Below are 20,519 nucleotides of genomic sequence, written 5' to 3' on the forward strand. Positions count from 1 at the left end.
GGGCTCAGCAGCCCAGTTATGTCACCCCTTGTCTGCAGAGCTATTTTTGAGCTCACCCATTTTTGAGCACACTCCCTTAAGGAGTGTTCCCTCAGCCTCCTCTCCTCTCTCCTCTCCCCTCTCCTTGGAAGTCCTCCAGGCAGTTGCTGCTGTCGTCCCTGGTGTCTGAGCTTCTCCTCTCCTGCCCCAAAGTGAGGTGCCTCCTCACACTGCCCCACAGGGGCCTGGGAAGGACCCCCTGGCCAGCCCCAGAGGCGCCATTCACCTGGGGAGCTTGTAGCCAGGGCTGCTGTAACAAACAGCTGTGCAAGCCTTTGGGAGGCAGAGACGCAAGAGGGCATCAGAGGAGGGAGGGAAGGAAGGAGAGATGGAGGCCAGTGTTGCCCACGGCACCCCTGACCATCATTGAAGCCACCCCAGGTGCCATGGCACACTGGTTGAAAACCACTGCCCTAAACCAGGGGTCAGCAAACTAAGGCCTGGGGGCTAGATGTGGCCCACCGGCCTCATCAATCTGGCCCGCGAACCTTGCAGACCCTGCCACCCACTTGGTCAGTCCCCGCACTAAACCAGCATGGCGCAGAGGCCTCGCCATGCAGGGGTTGACTTCTGTGACGCTGGCGTGGCTTTGGATTGGCTGCAGGAAGCTCCTGTGACCATTCTGAGACTGCAGACGCCTCTGGACGATGCCCCTTCCTTCCCGCTGAGGCAGCCGCATATGGCCAAGAGCCGAGCAGGAGGAAGCAGCAGCGGTAGGGAGGCTGCCTCCACTGCCCAGGCCAGCGGCATGGGCTCTGAGCCCCACAGACCCCTGGACGGGGCAGAGGACAACAATGACGCTGCCAAAGACGAGGTGGCGTCAGTGGCTGCGGTGTGAGTGGCGTCGGCAGAGTCCTTTCGGGAGAGGGAGGGTCCTTTCAGGGGGTGCTTTCAGGAGAGGGTGGGTCTGGCCCCCCACAAGGTCTGAGGGACAGTGGACCGGCCCCCTCCTGAAAAAGTTTGCTGACCCCTGCCCTAAACCCTTTCTTTCCCTGCCCAGTAACACACACCACTGGAGAGTGAGCCCTGCCCCTCCCTGTCTCGCACACGCTTAGCCCTGTTGATGACTTCCTCATGAGCTGATGGCTGGCCATCACCAGCCTTTGTTCCCCTTAATAGCTCACCTCCCAGCAGTACCCTGGTCCATAAAAACAACGCTAGCCTGCATTTTCACACTGCTGACTCCAACATCTGCCAGCTCTTCTTAATTCTCAAAGCAAAGATCAAACCCTACAACTATTATTATGATTAATGTATTAATATCCTGTCTTTTATTATGCTTTGTGTTGTGTTTTTATTATTATGCTCCATAAAATGTGTTCTTAATGTTGTACACCGCTTTGGGATCTTTTAATAAAGGGTGGTATATAAATCAAATAAATAATAAGAATAAATAGCAACCAGGAATGTAGAGGGAGTCAGGGCATCTACACATTAGAGGGAGGTATTAGTAAGTTTGGGGGATGCATAAGCTTTGCAGGAGTACAAAAATAAATAAATAAATAAAAATTGGTGGAAGAGAGTCAAAAACAGCCCAGTTAGGACTGAACATGCTAATGGACAACATGCTGTCTTTTGGATGTTGTGGAGTGGATAATGGAATACTGGCCCAATTTACCACACAGGAAATAAGGTAATACACATTACCATAAAGAGGGTGGGTCCTGAAGACCAAACTCCTGTCCACACTTACTATGCAGCAGAAAAATCCATACTCATATCATTTTGAAGGACAATATATAACTCAAGACTCCCCAAATGTGCTGGGAACTGCTTCTCTCTTAATAAAAAAGAATCTGGTAAGCAAATCCCCATGTCCTTGAGATGATGAATATGTTGATGATGGGGAGAACCATAGCTTGGTGGTAGGGTAACAGCACCCACCAGTTCAATCCCTGGCATCTCCAGGTAGGACTGGTGGAGACCCCAGTCTGAACCCCTGGACACCTCCCACCTGTCACTGTGGACAGTAATACTGAGCTGGGTGGGCCAATAGTCAGTTTCGGTATAAGGCATTTTTTGGAATGTTCCTTTGATGATGTAGCAATTAATTACTGCATGAAAGTGGTGTGTACATTAATGGGATCCAGTTGCTGTAAAACTGCTTGATATGGTAGCACTGGTGTGAACCATCAGCCTATAAAGTACTACTGTTGAAAAATGACCCAGCAGCAGTATGACTCAACTCACACTAATGACTAATTGTCACACTCCTCCAGCACATTTCAAACATAAAATGCTGACTCCCTTCACACATTTTTAGCTACCATTAATACAAACCCTTTCAGAGGCATCACTTATTAATTATTATTCTCTATTCTAATAATACTGATTTGGAAATGAAAAATAGGCTGAAGGAACACTGTCTTAAGGATAGCTAAAGCTTGGACTTGTTGAAATTTAAACTTACTGGTCATTTATTTATTAAGGTATTTATTATTTATTTATTTATTTTTAAAAAACACCCCATTAACCACTTTTTATTCCTTCAAAGGCTTTATTGATCAAAGAAAAAACATAAACAATGAGCAAAACAGAAATGACATGGCTCAGTTGGTAGAGCCTGAGACTCTTAATCTCAGGATCGTGGGTTTGAGTTCCACATTGGGGGAAAATATCCTGCATAGCAGGAGGATGGATAAGAGAAGCCTTGTGGTCCCTTAAAACTCTATGATTATGTAATACAAATAAGCTCCTTCAACAAACACAATATCTTTCACCCGTTCTTCATTACCACGAGGCATCAGGGCAGGGTACGACCATGGAATTTAAAACAAACGAACAAAAATAGCTCCCCTTGGGTCTGTCCAGCTAAATTCTACTCTGAGTGGACTCACTGGAATTAATGTGTCTGAATTAATTTTAGTGTGGGTCTGATCCAAGTATGACTAACATAGGATACAACCTCTGCTTGGCAACTACACCACACTAAGCTCATAACAGTAAAATAGAAGCAGTATGTAGAATTGGATGTGAATGCAAAGAAGTAGGAATGGATAGAAAGCCAGCATGCTAAACTACTCCTCTACTGGCAAACATATCACTGTGATGTCATCTGTTGATTTGTTTCGACTCCAAAAGCTGTGTTGTGTGAGCGTCTTTTTTTAAGTGAGGAGGAGAAACAAAATACAGGATTTCCTTTAGTACAGTCATAGCTCCCGTCTCCGAACACCACTAGCACTTCTACCCAATTCCTCAAGACGGTTTTAGAACTCGTGATCCTGTAAAGAAATCTGGATCGTGGTGGAAACGGTGCTGCTGTAAAGCTCAAAAGATGCATCTGCTCAAAAGAAACCCAAAAGACGCTCGCTTTTCTTCTTGTGGTTGCTACCGTGTCAAAGAATGAATGGAAACTGCAGTGAGGTAAGGGAGGGTCTTTTAAAAGCATGTTTCTTTGGCAAAGCTAAGGCTACAGTCCTGGGCATACTTAACTTGCAGCCAAATCAAATCCCCTGGAAACTAATGGTCCTTACATTTATGTACACATGGCTAGGGGTCAGCACATGAAACTGCAGACTAAGGCATATTTTCCAAGAATGAAGTTTTATCAAATTCAGCGGAGTTGTTCTGGATCTGCTGTAAGCCATAGTGTTGATGGACTGACTGCATGCTTTTTAAAGGGAAAATGATTTCAGCCTAGGAAAAAATGATTTAAGAACTTTTTTTATTATTAAGCAACAAGCACTACATACATAATAATATTTAAACAATAACCATAGAGAGGTACAAAGCATTGCTTAGACACAGTAAGGTCTAGCAATAGACTTGTATAAATGTATAAAGCCTTGTATAAATATTTATTTGTCTTCCCAATCCTGAGTACATCACCTCTGTACAGTTCAAGATTGTTGTCCAACACTTTGCATAACTTAGACTTGCTTTAGAGTTGAATAAAAGGTTCATAAAGGTGTTGATAGTCCTTTTCATTGGTGTGGGATGCAAAATTATGCCATAAAGTACAGAAATCTAAATTACCAACCACATGCTTGGTTGAGCAAATCTTTCTGATCAATGTGGCCTTACGGTGATTTTTTGTTGATCAGATGCTTTGCCATTTCCTAAAACTTTCTTGTTTCAAAGATATGGATAAGCCAGAAGCATTTAAGACTTACTTAACGTAGCAGATACTTTGAAGGGTAAATATAACTTTATAGAATAATAAATAGGCACATTTTTTAGAAAGATGCTTTTACAACAGCTATTTGAATTGGAGACAATAAATGATTCTCATGTTGTTTATTTTGTATCAGAGGAGCATAGCACATTATACTGAAATGATTACTTTTAATTTTGGTTTGATATTTTCCTGCCAATGGCATTATTTAAAGTCTATAGTTACAGTCTTAGGCACACATCTATGGGACCATGTCCCAGTAATCTCTGGGAAGGGGGTCTTTGTTCAGTGGCAGACCACCATCTTTGCATACAGAAGGTCCCAGGTTCAATCCCTAGCATGTCCTTGTAAGCCTAGGAATGTTCCGCTGTCTGAAAGACTTTCCCAAAGTCTTTGCCAGTCCATGTGGACAATACTGAACTGGATAGACTGATGGTCTCATGGTATAAGATAGCTTCCTATTGTTGCTGAGCAAGAACTTGCAGAGGTTTGGGAAGTAATAATAATTACCATGCATACCAAAAAACCCAACCCCAACCTCCCCCATTTGATCCTCTTCACTCAAAAGCTTTAGGAAATGATACTCTGAGAAAGCCCTCAGCCATTATTCTTGCTGCCTGCTCCCGCCTGAAGGACGCATATGATTCTTGGCACTGCTAGTCTCCCCAGACACCCATCTCTAGTTACAAGTAGCCTTCAGTTTGGTGTGGCTAGGGTCTGGAAAATGAACTGTGGATGGGTGGGGGGACACGATGACACATGTTTCCATGTGTTGTTAAAAGGATCAAAACGCTGAAGCTTCGGAGTTCATATTGCTGTGAAGAGGAAAGTTTTTAACCACACAAAAACCCACAGGAATGAAAAATGAAGAGTGTGCCCATATTCAAAGGAACAAGGGGGGCGGAGCAGGAAGAGGAGAGAGAAATATCCTTGTTGGTTTTTATTTACTGTAGGGATGGGCAAATCTGTCAGTTTCTCTCAGTTTCTCATTTTGCAGTCTTCAGTTTTCCACATTTACACATCACTTTGTGATTTTTTTTAATACTTATGAATATTCATCATTGAATTTCTCCTAATATGCACATGGCTGTGGGCATTTTTTAACAAAGGAGTTTCCCCTAATATAAGGGTTGTATGTGATTTTGCCTAATATAACCATTTTTGCAAAGAGATTTCACTTAATATAATGCATTTTTATTTTATTCTCAGGAATATATGCATTTTTATTCACACTTTGGGTTAGCATTACTTGGCAGGGGAACTGCATTGTGAAATGCAGAGAAGCACTAATTTTGAAGGAAGAATGCATTTCAGTTTGGATTCCAAACATATCACTTTGGAAAGTGCAAATGAGGGAGATTCATCTTTAAGTGTAAACTGAATTTAATTTCTCCCCTATTCCTAGTTGGTTATTACAACTATTTCTGTTACTGGTTCTTTAGGGTCACAGGGACCACAAAGATACTGAAATTCACAGTCTCATTCATCTATACTCTCAAATGCCACTTTCTTGCAATGTTGGCTATGGAGTGATTTAACAGTCATCCCTCTTCCCAAGAAACTCTGAGAATTGTAGCTCTGCAAGACAAATTGGGGCCTCAAAACAACTCTTAGCACCTGTTCCCAGGATTATTTGGGGGACGCAATGCCTGTTAATACTGCTTTAAATGTACAGGATATGCCCACTATTTGCAAAGGGAGAGGGGTTGGAATGCCTTGTAGTAATTCAGACCGTTAAGCTCAGTATTATCTCCACTGGTTTGCAGTAGCTCTCCAAAGTTTGGGGCAAGCAGTTTTATCCCATCTCTAGCTGGAGATGCTGGGAATTGACCCTGGGACCTTCTGCACGCAAAGCTACAATTTGCTGCATCCAAACCATATGAAGCTTGAGCCTTCCTCTTGTATATTGAGCATATGCACCACTGCATGAACTGCCTTTAATCTGTGATCTTTAATTCTGCAAACATTTTCAAGGAGGAAACGAAACAGAAGCTACAAATAGAAAAGTAGCCACCACCAGAATCAGAGACCAAAATACTCTATCTTTTAGAAAATAGTTTCCTTCTTAGGGCGTATTTACAAAACCTTGCTTCTTCATGTGTTTTGTAACAACCTCAATCGTACTGTCCATGAACAGAGATTACGAGAAGGAAGTCTTTCCAGGGCCTGAGTTAGGGGCAGATGATTCAGGTGACTGTGGGAGCCTCAGGTTTTGGAGGATACAATGCTCTTGTCATGTACTGCCTACTCAGATACTCTCTGAAACCTTTGACCCTTAGTTCCCATGCCCAACTGCAGTCTTTCCCAACCTGTTGGCTTCCCAATGCTTTGGACTACAACTGCCTTCAACCTCAGCCAGCATAGCCAATGGCTAGGGATAATGGAACTTATAGTCCAACAACTTATGGAGGATCACAAATTAGCCACCTCTGATCTAAGTATGTTCCCATGCTTTCATTAACATGCTCTCATTTGTACTTTTTCCTAACCTTCCCTGAACTAGTTCCCTCTTCCCTGAACTAGTTCCCTCCAGATGTTTTGGAATGCAGTTCTTGGGTGGAAAAAGATTCTTTATCACTGGGATACATTCTCAAGAGTATTTTTAATAATAACAGTAATAATAAAAACAACAACAAACTGACGTGGCGTTTGTGGAGAACTGAACTTAAGAGTGGAAAAATAAGCTACTGAGAGAAACCAGAACTGACAGAATTGCCCCTACCCTTCGCCCAACTTGAATCATGGAATCATAGAATTGTAGAGTTGGAAGGAACCACAAGGATTATCTAGTCCACCCCCTGCAATTCAGGAAGCTTTCATTCAATGTAGGGCTCAAACCCACAACCCTGAGATCAAGAGTCTCATGATCTCAGTTTCCTGCTACTGTATGTGCTTTCCCAGTGCTTTCCGAATATTATAACTCAGGGTGGAGAATGATGACACAATCTTAGAGTCATCAGACAGGAAGGGAGATTATTTAAGGCAGGCACATTTGAAGAAGTATATTATAAAATGTCTGTAGCCAGTGCCACCACCACACCCTTGACATTAAGAGAATTTAGTTGCTTTGATGAAAATACTTATAGCTTTTAGTTCCTCCTTCTAAATTGGTTGTTCTCTTTCTGGTGATTCTGTCAATGCAGCTTGCTGATGTGAAGGTCTCAGGAAACTGCACTTCCATGTCAGTTGGTGAAAGTGCATGCCTAGTGAATCTGCGTGAGGATGTCATTTGACTATTGTTCTTCAGCTGCCAAAATGTCTTGATCTAGTTCTGAGTGTGTGTGTTTAATGCTGCAGCATAAATCTTTTTCTCAAAAAACAATCATCTTCTTAACAGGTATCTTCTGATTAGCCTATATGGCCACTGACCTGATCAAGATGTTGAACAACCAATCATCAGAAAATTGTCCTGACCCTCCAATGCATTTCCAGGCCTCCTTGTATGCAGTCATCTACATCATCATCTTCGTTCCGGGTCTCCTGGGAAACAGCATCGCCCTTTGGGTTTTGTGCCACTTCATCAAGAAGAGGAGCAAAGCGGTAGTTTTCATGATGAATTTGGCTGTAGCTGACCTGACCCACGTCGTCTCTTTGCCCTTACGGATGTATTACTACATCAACCACAGCTGGCCTTTTGGGGGCTTCCTTTGCCAGCTCTGCTTCTACCTCAAATACCTTAACATGTATGCCAGTATCTGCTTTCTCACCTGCATCAGCATCCAAAGGTACCTCTTCCTACTTCACCCTTTCAAAGCCAAGGACTGGAAGTGCAGGTATGATGTGGCCATAAGTGCTGCCATATGGACTGTGGTTGGGGCTGCTTGCTTACCTCTACCAATCCTGAGGAGTCCTCGCTTATCAAACAATACCAACATCTGCTTTGCTGATCTCGAAGTTCAGCGGTTGTCTATGGGAGCCTCAATCACTCTGGTGATTGTAGCTGAATTCTGTGCATTTGTGGCCCCTGTTGTGATAGTCATTTACTGCACTTGGAAAATGAGGCAATCCCTGCAGGAGCCCCACAGTCCTTTGCAGCACACCAATGAGAAGCAGAAAGCTTGGCACATGATCTTAGGGTGCGCAGCTGTGTTTTTCATATGTTTTACACCGTATCATGTGAATTTCCCTATATTTATGATGGTGAAACAAAACATGGTCACAAACTGTTCTGTACGGCATAGAGCTTTATATTTCCATCCCATTTCTTTGTGCCTCGCAAGCCTCAATTGTTGTCTTGATCCAATTCTCTACTACTTCATGACATCAGAGTTCCGGGAAAGGTTCAAGTGCAGCAGTGCTTGCCCCTTGAGCTGCCTCAACAGTCTTGACAGCAGCAGCAGCAGAACCTCTGAAGTTGAGCTGAAAAGCAAGGCAGATAACAAAAATAAAAATGTATTGATGGCATACTTTTGGACTCTTAGGCCACATGATGGCATGGAATCTCCTCTCTCTTGTTAGCTAAGGGATGGTTCACACATGGGTTGTCCTTCACTTGCTTCTCTTAGGGACTCAGCACTTGACACTCAGCTGAATGTGTGAACAGGCAACATTGAAAAAGTTGTTGCTGAGTGACATGAAAGTTCTGTCTCTGATAATTAATCACTGATGGCTTGAGAGCAGTCATATGATATAAATATTAACCAGTCATTTTTAGAACCTGCCAGAATTGGGACAAAGAATCTGTGTGCCGCTGCCACTGGGGTTATATGGTGCAGCAGACTCGAGGAGGTGAAAGTGTTCTGCATTAACTCCACCCATTCAGGGCAGCCATTGGTTTCCCCAACCTCCAAGAGTAGATAGAGACATAATAACATAATAAGAGCCCTGCTGGATCAGGCCAATGGCCCATCTATTCCAGGATCCTCACAGTGCCCAACCAGATGCCTGTAGGAAACGCACAAGCAGGACCCAAGCACAAGAGCACTCTCAACCCACCCACCATGATTTCTAGCAACCAGTATTTAGAAGCATTATTACTTCCAGGTCAGGATAAGACTTATGGATGGCATCCACAAACAAAACAGCAGCTGCCTTTTTTCCTCTCCGGAATGATGTGCTGTCTGGAGAATGATGAGGAAATAAAAGAGCCACTGCCAAGAAGCCTCCCTCCCAATGAAGGAGGAAAGTGTGGTGTTTGCCCATTCTATTGGAAATGTCTGTACAGGGAGAGAGAAAGGGTTGATAGGTAGACCAATAGAAAAGCCAGAGGCGGAGCCTACCTGTTTATAAAAGGGCTTAGCCCGAGGTTTGGGTTGGTTGGTTTTAGTGGGTTGGTTGGTTGGGAAAGGCAGTTGGGAAAGCAGTTGGCAGACAGAATTAGAGAGACAGTCAGTGCAGTTGGTTCTTGTGTGAGGGGAGGTAGAAGAGTTAGAGACAGGATAAAATAAGACTAAGAGGGTAAAGGGTAACAGCATTTCAAATGCATTTAAAGTTTATTTGTGTTTCCAATAAACTACAATCTTCGTTGTTAACTTGAGAACCCGACTGAGACTAAGTTTTTTTTACCGGGGAGAACCTGGTTGGTGGCAGCAGATTGGTGGTGTACAGGTCAATAGTCTGTGAGACGACCGGGGGCTCCATACAAACACCACAGAATGCAAATTAAAGATGGAGGGGGAATCTGTTTTATACATGGAATCTGGTGCTGCTGACCTGATTGAGATTTCCTCACGCTGCTTGTGGCACACAGTGCTCATATATGTTGGAGCTGTTCGTGCAATGTGAGATTATTATTATTAAATTTATACTAAATACATGCAAAATTATGTGCAAAGTTTGCAAATATTGTACATGTAATATATATGAAAGAGACAAGCTCCATGCAGTACATAAGTATTTTATACAGTTATATGCATTGTTGTATCTATTTGCTTCATGTACTAGTTCAGGGCAACCCAACTTTTCATACCAGGAGTACTTCAGCGCAGAGGTGTGAGTCACATACTGCCTTGTTGCATGGTGCAGGGGAGTGAGGTCAAAATTTAATGCCCCCCATACTCCCTCAACTGTCCTGTTTTAAGCTGGACATCCTGGAATTACAGAAGGCAGTCCTGGCTTCTGATTGGATCCCAGAATGTCCCATTTTTTATTCCAGTGCTCTGGTGTGAGACAGCTGGCTCTCACCAGAGCACTGGACCAAAAGATAGTCACTCTTTTGATAGTCAGCTGGGGTGTGCAAGAGCAAAAGACACTTATTTTTAGGTCCCGCAAGACTGAAAAATGACCATCTTTTGTCTTGTGCTCTCCTGCATGCACGAAAGCTTGGGACCAAAAAATGAGTGCCTGATTTTGGTCCCCAGGATGTTGGAGGGTATTCCACACACAGCCTCCAACCCTTGTGCTGCCTTCCCAACGTAGATAAGCTTTGAGAAATTACCATATTTTTTGCTCTATAAGATGCACCAGACCACAAGACGCACCTAGTTTTTGGAGGAGGAAAACAAGAAAAAAATATTCTGAATCTCAGAAGCCAGAACAGCAAGAGGGATCGCTGTGCAGTGAACGCAGCAATCCCTCTTGCTGTTCTGGCTTCTGGGATAGCTGCGCAGCCTGCATTCTCTCCATAAGATGCACACACATTTCCCCTTACTTTTTAGGAGGGAAAAAGTGAGTCTTATAGAGCAAAAAAGACGGTATTTACTCTTGGCTCTGTTGAAGCAGTTGCTTACAGTTGTTGGCAGTTTTGGACATTCACATATGGAAAAGCTCTAAGTGTCCATTTACACAGCCAGTGTATGCAGTAGATACCCCAATACTGCATGCAACTACACAGAATTGTTTGTTTAAAAGTGCATCCTCTCAATAATAATGCTTTCTTTTTCCATTCTTCATAATGCTGTTCTAAATACCCTTTTCAAGGCAGTGCTCTGTCCTGCCACTAGGTGCTGCAACAGTCATTTGCTAACTATTCTTGCATGAGGGCTTCAGCATTAGCCCTAATACAACCAAACAGAGATATCTAGATTCTAGTCGAAGGATGCAGCATTACCATGAAGCAGTAGCACTATTACAGTATTGAGCCAGAAGTGCCTCTCTACCTTCAGAACTCCATTCTCTGGCCAAAATGTGCTGCCTTCATTTTTCAGAAATTCTGAATTCCATGAATCTATTTCAGATAATCGGGTGGGTGCAGTTCTGAACTCCTTGGCCTGATCTTAAACTCCTTTAACTTGGACTTCTGCTTCTTAGCCTGCCGTCTGATCATAGCAGCTGCAGTGACTCTTTACCTATTGTTGAACCTGTATCTCTTCTCTGTGTGAAGTATGACTCTAGTTCCCATTTGCAGAGTATGCAGAAGACAGCCCTGGGTCTTTTGACACTTTAATTGGGTCTCTCTTCCCTCCTATAAAAAAACTATGCAAGACCCTTTCTTTTAAAGTTTAAATAACATATGACTTTTACTTAGTGAACTTGCAGTTGCAGATTAAATATATAATGCAGGGAGGCGATACTTAAGTTGCTAAAACATCTTCCATAGATGAAACTGACAGCAGCACAACAGTTCATACCTGCTTCTCTAACTGTTAGTAAGGGTAAAGGGACCCCTAACCATTAGGTCCAGTCGTGACCGACTCTGGGGTTGTGGCGCTCATCTCGCTTTATTTGCCGAGGGAGCCGACGTACAGCTTCCAGGTCATGTGGCCAGCATGACTGAGCCGCTTCTGGCGAACCAGAGCAGCGCATGGAAACGCCGTTTATCTTCCCGCCGGAGTGGTACCTATTTATCTACTTGCACTTTGACGTCCTTTCGAACTGCTAGGTTGGCAGGAGCAGGGACTGAGCAACAGGAGCTCACCCCGTCACAGGGATTCGAACCGCCGACCTTCTGATCGGCAAGTCCTAGGCTCTGTGGTTTAATCCACAGCGCCACCCGCGTCCCTACTCTAACTGTTAAGACTGTTCAACTAACTGCCGTAACTGTACCAACTGCCATAACAGCCTCAGGCGTATGACATCACAGAGTTCCACAGCTCTTGCAATTCACCCTTTACATATGCAGTTTGGATGCTAACATGTCACATTCTCTTCCTCAATAAATATCTCTTCCTTACTCTCCTTCCTTACTCTCACCAGGAAATGTAAGATTTCTCCCTGGATATTAAGATATTTCAGGTAAATGCCTGAGTTGGGGGCTCCATCTGTTTCCAAGATTTCTCCTCGCTCTGGGAGGTCTGTTTCTTCATTGGAGGCTTGGATCAGGACCTGAGATGATCCGCAGAATCTTTCCACACAATGGAAAGAATGGCCTCCGAGTGGACAAGAAGGGAACACGAGTAGAGCCCTACTACTGTACATCAGGTAAAAGGTGAGAACTCTTTGGGACAGGGGCAGAGCTCAGTGGTTGCATGCAGAAGGTCCCAAATTCAATCTCTGGCATCTCCAAGTAGGGATAAGAAAGACTTCTGTCTGAAATCCAGGAGAACCACTGCCAGTCAGTGTAAACAAGACTGAGCTAGATAGGCCAATGATCTGACTCGGTATAAGACAGCTTCCTGTGTTCCTGTGGCAAACCAGTTCCCCATGGGAACCCAGAAAGCAGAGCGGAGCACAACAGCACTCAAAATCTGAAATAATTTATCTGGACCACAGAAACCCATGGCATCTTTCTCTCCGCACCCTCCCCTTTTCATCAGTCCCAGACTCCACTATATTGCCCAAAGAGATTTCAGCTGGAACGTTTGACACACCTCTAATCAAAACATCTTAGGCTGTAATCCAATACTCACTTATTTGGGAGCAGGCGCCATTGAGAACAATGTGCTTTACTTTGGAGTAGATGCAAACAGAATTACACTTATTAGCCAAATGAACCTCTAATAGCCCTTGAGAGCAATCATCAACAGTTCAAAAGAAATCACATAAAATAATTCATTACAGATGATAGGGCAGAATAAGCCATTCCAGTTCTGGGGAAATGCATTAATGAAAGCAAAGAATGACTCCAAAAGCTGATCCATGTCAGTGGAAACACATTACTTCCCTCCCTGCCCCCAAATATTTTTATTGAGCTTTTTAACAGACAACATGGAAAAGCATAACTGTTACATTGGATGAAAAGTGTAGTGGTGGTTCTGCTTTACATGGTTCAAGAGAGAGAAGGAAAAGAGGAATCAGAATCATTGAACTATAGTGTCATCTAGTCCAACCCCATGAAATGCTGGAAGCTCAACTAAAGCATCCATGACAGATGTCCATAGAATCTCTGCTTTAAAATCTCCAGTGAAGGAGAGTCCATTGTCTTCTGAAGGAGTTCATTCCACTGTCAAACAGTTCTTATTGTCAGAAAGTTCTTCTCGATGTTGAGTCAGAATCTCCTTTCTTGTAACTTGAATCCATTGGTTCAGGTCTTACTCTCCAGAGCAGGAGAAAACAAGCTTGCTCCATCTTCCATGTGGCAGCCCTTGAGATATTTGAAGTTGGATAGAGTTGGAAGGGACTCTGAGGATCATCGTGTCCAACTCCATGCAATGCAGGAATATGCAGCTGTCCCATATGGGGATTGACCCTGCAACCTTGACATTTTCAGCACCATGTTCTAACCAACTGGTGAGAGGGTTTAGGGAATAGGAGAGGGGTGAGTAGCATCTGTGATGTTAACATATATGAGAGAGTGCTGGAGGGGAAATAGTTAACTAGGTTGCACAGACAGGACCCAGGGGGGTGGGTCTGTGAGGAGTTCTGTGAGGAGTTGGTTGGGAGTTGTTGGTGGGTAGTTGGTTGGTTTTAGTTGGTTGGCTGGTTGGGAAAGGCAATTGGTAACAGAGAGACAGGGCAGTGGGTTCATGAGTGTGGGGGAGGTAGAAGAGATAGTGAGAGGAAAATAAGACTAAGAAAGTAAAGAGCAACAATGTTTGGAAAGCGGTAAAAGTTTTGTTTGTGTCTGAAATAAAATACACTCTTCTTTATTAATTGAGAAGCTGACAGAGACTGAAGTAATTTTACCAGGGAGGACCTGGTTGGTGGCAGCGGATTAGTGGTGTACGGGTCAATAGTCCGTGAGACGACCGGGGGCTCCGTACGAACGCCACAGCGTCCTCATTGATTATGCTAATTCTGGATTTGGTGATAGGTTGCAGCCCATGAGGTAGATTACTTTTTCAGCCTCTTATATTCATAATATCAATATAGATACCATTTTCAGCTGATGCAGAAAAACTTATTTCTATGAATTTGACGACATACAAAAACAAAGTTGAAAACCGAAAACTATGCAATTAAGTGAAAATTACATGTAAGCATACACACCTCAAAAGATAAAATGCAGATTTTGGTCATTACATCCACAATACCTTGTTCTATCTGCAATCAGACCCCACCTGCCTCCTTTTTTTCTTACACTGGTCCAGTGGCGGCACCAGCACTCACCTTCCTCCTCTTACTTACTCTAAGTGTTGGAACTGAAGAACCCTATAGGGAAGAGGATGGGGGGGGGGGGCTAGCATCAGTTGACTGCTCCTGCCATTGACTCCGGCTCCTCCAGGTATTGGTCTTCCTGCTTTCTGCCCTACCAGTGGGCACCAGCCACCACTTTCTCAAGGACTGTCTGGTAATAGTCCAGTTTAAACATCAAGAGCCGCAAGTTTAAACATCAACAGCAGAGGCCTTGAAGTTCCTCATCAACCCTGAACACCTGATCAGCATACTAAACAGGCTCACAAGTCCTCAGTCTTCCCCACTAGGTTGAAATCATTGGATTTCTCTTTAAATTATAGCAATTATTTCTTAATTTACATCTACAGTATATATATATCAATTAGCACCTGCATTTTTAATGCGAATCAGTGTCCATTGGTGAAGCTTTTCCACCGTAAGTAGGGTGAGGAGATCCCTCTCTTTCACACACACACACAGAGAGAGAGAGAGAGAGAGAGAGAGAGAGAGAGAGGCTGAGTGTGACCTGCTAGCTTTTGGGATTGAAATATTTGGGATTGAAATAAAGTCAAGAGTGGATTTCATGCTCTTTATTCAGCTCATAGTGGTGAGGAGGAATGGTAGTTCCCCCAGAATGTCTGCTTTATATACATTATTTACACAATGGGCCCCATGTGATTGGCTAATTCTGGGATTCTCATGTAGGCCAATCAGGTTGCGGATTCACTTCCACCTGCAGGTGGATTGGGTGGCTCCTGTGGACCAATCAGACTGCTGCATTCTGAATCCTATTGTTCTAGGACCAATCAGACTGGTGCATTTTGGATCCTATTCAACTCAGTACATAACAGGGATCTACAATTTTCCTAGGGAATAAATAAAGCCATCCCTCCAGGAAGCATGCTCCAACGATGTGCTAGGTCAGGCCTGGCCAGCAGGTTTAACTGGGACTTTAGGGTGAAGGGCGGGTAATAAATAAATGTAATAAAAATTAGAATAATAACTCTGTCTTGTCCAACCCTCACATATCCCACAATAATAAGTTCCTAAAAATCTTTCTGAAATCTGCTCTGGAGGAAAGTGCCTTGTCCTCAGATCCATGCACTCTGGCAATAATATTTATTTGCCCATGGTGTGGTGTTAGGGAGAAGGAAGACACAGAGCATTTAGGGCAGTGTGATTTGTGGTGGCTTGGGCTGGGCCCAACTTTGAGGCTATACCATCTGCCTGCCTGGGGTATCCAACTGACCAGCTTGATGCTTATTGACTGGAGAGCACAATGGCCACGAGTGGGCTGAACAGAAATAGGTCTCCATACCTGGAAGATCGATGTGCAACCTGTGTTTGAGGCAGGCAAAGCAAAATGGGAAGATGAACGCAGCAGCATCTCTAGACATTCAATAGCATGTGTCCTCAGATTCCATATCTGCAGTAATGGAATCTGTTAATCAAAGTGGAGTCAGCTAATGTTGAGCCAGTGTCTGCCGTCTGCTCACTTCATTTACAGAGAACCCGAATCAGGCTAACTGCTGGGCCTGTAACAAGATAGTTTCAAACGTGATCACTCAACTTGATGCTGCTCTCTCTCCATCATCCTCATGTGGTTTGCTTCTGTTCTCCGGAATGAATAAAAGCACCACGTGACATCTTGAAAAGGATGCTCTTTGGCTCTGAGTTAAGATAAGAACAGCAACAACGGCACTGGCTGCGGGCTTATGCTGACCCCCACACAGAGAACTGGACAAGATCTTTTAGACAACTAAGGTTAGTGAACTACTCTGTTCCAATATTCCAATATTTGTGAAAAGGAATCTAGGTAGATACCTCAGATGATGAGAACAAAAAGGCTGCTTTAGATGAAGATACTGCAGGTTATATGAGCATCTAGCTTGGTTCTCTTCACTCTGCTTGGCAGCATCTCACTAAGATTCTCAGGCAGAGGTTTTCTCTATCACCTCCTTCCTGCTTTTTTTTTAAGAAAACAAAGTGGAGAAGCCAAAAGTTGAACCTGGGACCTTCTGCATGCAAAGCAGGTGCTCTGACACTGAGGAATAGCCCCCCTCCCCCTGAAAATGTCTCAAAGGGCAAATGAAATCACTAGACCAAAAAACTTTCAGAGCAGCCTTTTGGATGGAGCAAGCTCACTGTGTTTGATGGGACTTATTCCAAAGAGCATAAGGTTGCAGCCAAATATTCCTTAGGAAAGAGAAGTGAAACAATCCTGCCATATGAGGGGTGCAGTCCCATGCATGCTTTGTGTGTATGTGTGTATTTCATGGAAACAGGCAAAGAAATGAACTGGAAACATAAATAGAATTCTGAAATTTATTTAAAGCATAGATAAAACTCAGAGACCAATAGGCACAGCAGATGTCACACAAGAAAATAATCTACAAAATGCAGTAGAAAGATAACAAATGCTGTTGTTATTCTTAGTGTTACTACAGGGGGGAAAAACAACCCCAAACCAAACCACCTATAAGTTCCACAAAGCAACAGAGTGAGATGACAGCATTATACTCTTCATTTTCTTATTAATATGCATTACAAAATCAAACCATTCTAATCCAATATTATTCCTCAACCATGCTTAACATATACAGTTTCAAAAACCTGTTCTACTAAACATTCTAAATAGTAATTATTGTTATCAGCAGTTTACCAGCAACATCAAGGCTAGTTCTTTATTTTCTCTGGCTGTTGATGTTACTTATACTGCCACATGCAGACAAGCAGGTAGACTTGCAATTTTTGTGGGGTTATTTGTGAGACTTTATCAATACATATACTGGTTTGTGCCCAAAGCATCTAAGAAAAACCCTTCAGGCGTTTCCCCTGAGGGAATCATGCTTGGGAATCATGGCCAATATTAGTTTTCTCATAATACATTGGGCACAAACGACTTACAAGTTCAAAAAACATGATTTGTACAATAGCAAATGGTGTTATACAAGGCTTCATTGAGAAATACAAGCTTTATTTAGTTTAAAAGTAAAGTTAAAGTGTTCAGTTTTTATAAGCGATAGAAACCACTACCTGCTGTGAGCCTTGCTGCACTGTATCTCTTAACATTCTATTGCAGTGGTTTTCAACTAGTAGTGTGCCTGGCACCCTGGGGTGCCTTGAATGATGGTGAGGGGTGCTTCGGGCAACACTGGCCTCTGTCCCTCTTTCCTTCCCTCCCTCTTCTGATGCCCTCTCAGGTCTCTGCCTCCCAAAGGCTTACACAGCTATTTGTTGTAGCAGCCCCGGCTACAAGCCCCACAGGCGACACAAAACAGAAACCACAATGCATTTCCAAACAAAACGGCACCCAATATACCATTTGGCAGCAGCAGTAATGAATGCAAAGCGACCCTTGTTTTTGAATATGAAAGCTGACTCTTGAAGAAGAAAGACTTGTTCCCTACAGGTACAAGGTGCTAATGGCAATGGATGGGTGAGTTTACACACACACACACACACACACACACACACACACTGTGTCATCATCCCCATCATCATTCATTTCTGTGCTGACTTTCCATAGGAAGCCCCCCTCATCAACACATCTCACAATATCGCAACATTTAGACAATTCAGTTACAAAGCATCACAACCTTTAAGTAATAGAAATTCAGCTCCCTAACACGTGCAGCCCAGCTCCACTTTCCTCATTGACTTCTCTTTGGCCACTGTGAGAACAGGATACTGGACTAGATGAGCCATTGGCCTCATCCAGCAGCTTCTTCTTATGTTCCTACCCAGATGCACAGATAATAGATTGATGATAGATAGATAGATGATAGATAGATAGATAGATAGATGATAGATAGGTAGATAGATAGATAGATAGATAGATAGATAGATAGATAGATAGATAGATATAGATGATAGATTGATAGATAGTGTGTTTGATAATCTTCTCCAGCAGTTGAGGGCGCTGTATCAGCCACAGTCTCTCTGTGAAAAGGGTACATTTCAGGTGTCACTGAGGGCTGCTCTTGGCTTCCTGGGAAGGAGAGGTGGGGGGCAGAAAGTTAGACAAAGCCCAGGAGAGAGGTTCCCCCCTCTTGGGTCAGAAGCAGCAAAATACCTCTGAATAACACCTGTTCAAGCCAACTGCAGGTGGGGAGAGGGCTGGTGCTGTTGTGCTCCAACAGGTGTTAAAATAGATTTATTATTTTCATTGCCATGATCCTACACTTTGTTGAAGGGAAACTCTCCACCAGAGTAGAAATCATATATCAAACAGATGGAAAGCTCTTTAATCTGAGTAGGCTGAAAGCAAAGAGTAAGGTTACCATAACTTCCATCATAGAGCTTCAGTATGCTGATGACAACATAGTGTGTGCACACTCAGTGGATGATCTCCAAACTATCCTAAATATCTTTGCAGAAGCTTACGAAAAGCATGGGCTATCACTCAACATACAAAAAACCAAAGTGCCGCACCAACAAACACAAAACAACCCCTCTGCAGTGCCACAAATCCAACTCAATGGTGTTACATTGAAAAGTGCCAATCACTTCTACCTGGGCAGTTATCTTTCCACAAGGGCTGACATAGATGCCAAAATCCAGCATCGCCTGAGCTCTGCGAGTGCAGCTTTCTCCTGATTAAAGTGCAGAGTGTTTGAGGACTGGGACATTCACAGGGAAACCAAAATGCTTGTTTACAAAGCTATTGTACTACCAACCTTACTGTATGCGTGTGAAACATGGACCACTAATAAACACCATCTCCAGCTCCTTGAAAGATTCCATCAATGATGTCTCCCAAAAATTTTACACTTGGAAAGACAGGTGAACTAATACCAGTGTACTGGAAGAAGCAAAGATCACCACTATTGAAGCAATGATTCTACAACATCAACTTCGTTGAACTGGTCATGTTGTTCGGATGCCTGATTATTGCCTCCCAAAGCAACTACTCTATTCCGAACTTAAAAATGGAAATGCTGGTGGTCAACAAAAGAGGCTTAAAGACTGTCTCAAGGCAAATCTTTAAAAATGTAGTATAAACACTGACAACTAGGAAACACTGGCCTGCAAATGCTCCAATTGGAGAACAGCCTTTACTAAAGGTGTCATGGACTTTGAAGTCTCTTGAACTCAGGACAAAAGGGAGAAATTAGCTAAAGGAGCTAGAAGACACGTTTGGCAAACCCTCACATCAATCAGCTGCTGCCTGGAAACCTATGTCCCCATGGTGGAAGGATGTGTGCATCCAGAATTGGCCTCCACAGTCACTAACGGACTCACTGTTAAGACCATGTTCATGGAAGACCCGGCTACGAGTGATCGCCAAAGAAGAAGAGGAAGAAGCTCCAATTCTGCTTGTCAGCCACTGTCAGAAAAGGAGGCTGAACTAGATGCCCCTCCTGTGGCCTGATCAAGCTGATCCTTGGCTCCTTTTGTTATATTCTTATGGGAGGAGGGAGGTGAAAGCTTGCGAAAGAGACACCTCCAAGGGACAGATAGAAGACCAGCTTCCTGATGGAGAAGAAGCACTAGCTTTCTGGGGCCTTGAGATTTGGGTCAGGATATAGCACAACACACCCCAGGTAAGTTAGAAAAGCAGGAGGGAGAGCCCCAATCAAGCCCAGGCATTCAGCCTTCCCTCCCCCCAAAAAACTCATAACACCATCAACAATTTAAAGCAATTTGGAAAGAGGGAGTAAAAGCAGGCTTTTAGTGTTTGTATGTAGAAAGAAGGCCTTTCAAAGGCCAGCAGGAATAAGCGGGATTGTCAGACATGCCAAGATGTTAAAAGCCCCAGTTCCTTCAGTCTCAAGACTCTGATTAAGGTGTATTAAGTAATCAGCAGGCACAAACCACAAAGGATGAGAAAGAGCCATTATGTTACTTGCAAGCATAGCTCCTCGAATGTCTCTCTCCCCTCCACCCACAATCTCTTAGGTCATCTCAAAACAGCAGCATTTGTACCTCCTCTCCTAGACTCTGTGGGCTTTTTTAAGCAGAATTAAGTGAGATCTTCAAACCAGGGAAGGAA

The 20,519-nt window shown here is 43.4% G+C and overlaps 1 long non-coding RNA gene and 1 pseudogene across 2 annotated transcripts; one reads left to right on the forward strand and one right to left on the reverse strand.

Moving 5' to 3' along the window:
* The first annotated feature begins 2,522 nt into the window (after positions 1–2,522).
* Positions 2,523–9,632, forward strand: LOC308468834 (putative P2Y purinoceptor 10 pseudogene; annotated as a pseudogene). The gene is made up of 2 exons (XR_013991561.1): positions 2,523–3,402; positions 7,491–9,632. The product of XR_013991561.1 is annotated as a putative P2Y purinoceptor 10 pseudogene (transcript).
* Positions 8,320–11,653, reverse strand: LOC308468882. The gene is made up of 2 exons (XR_013981930.1): positions 11,373–11,653; positions 8,320–8,499 (listed from the first exon to the last, which is right to left on the reverse strand). It is a non-coding gene; the product is annotated as an uncharacterized lncRNA (long non-coding RNA).
* Positions 11,654–20,519: the final 8,866 nt, after the last annotated feature.

Source organism: Podarcis pityusensis (assembly GCF_964106645.2).
Source record: "Podarcis pityusensis genome assembly, chromosome: Z".
Taxonomy (NCBI): Eukaryota; Metazoa; Chordata; class Lepidosauria; order Squamata; family Lacertidae; genus Podarcis; species Podarcis pityusensis.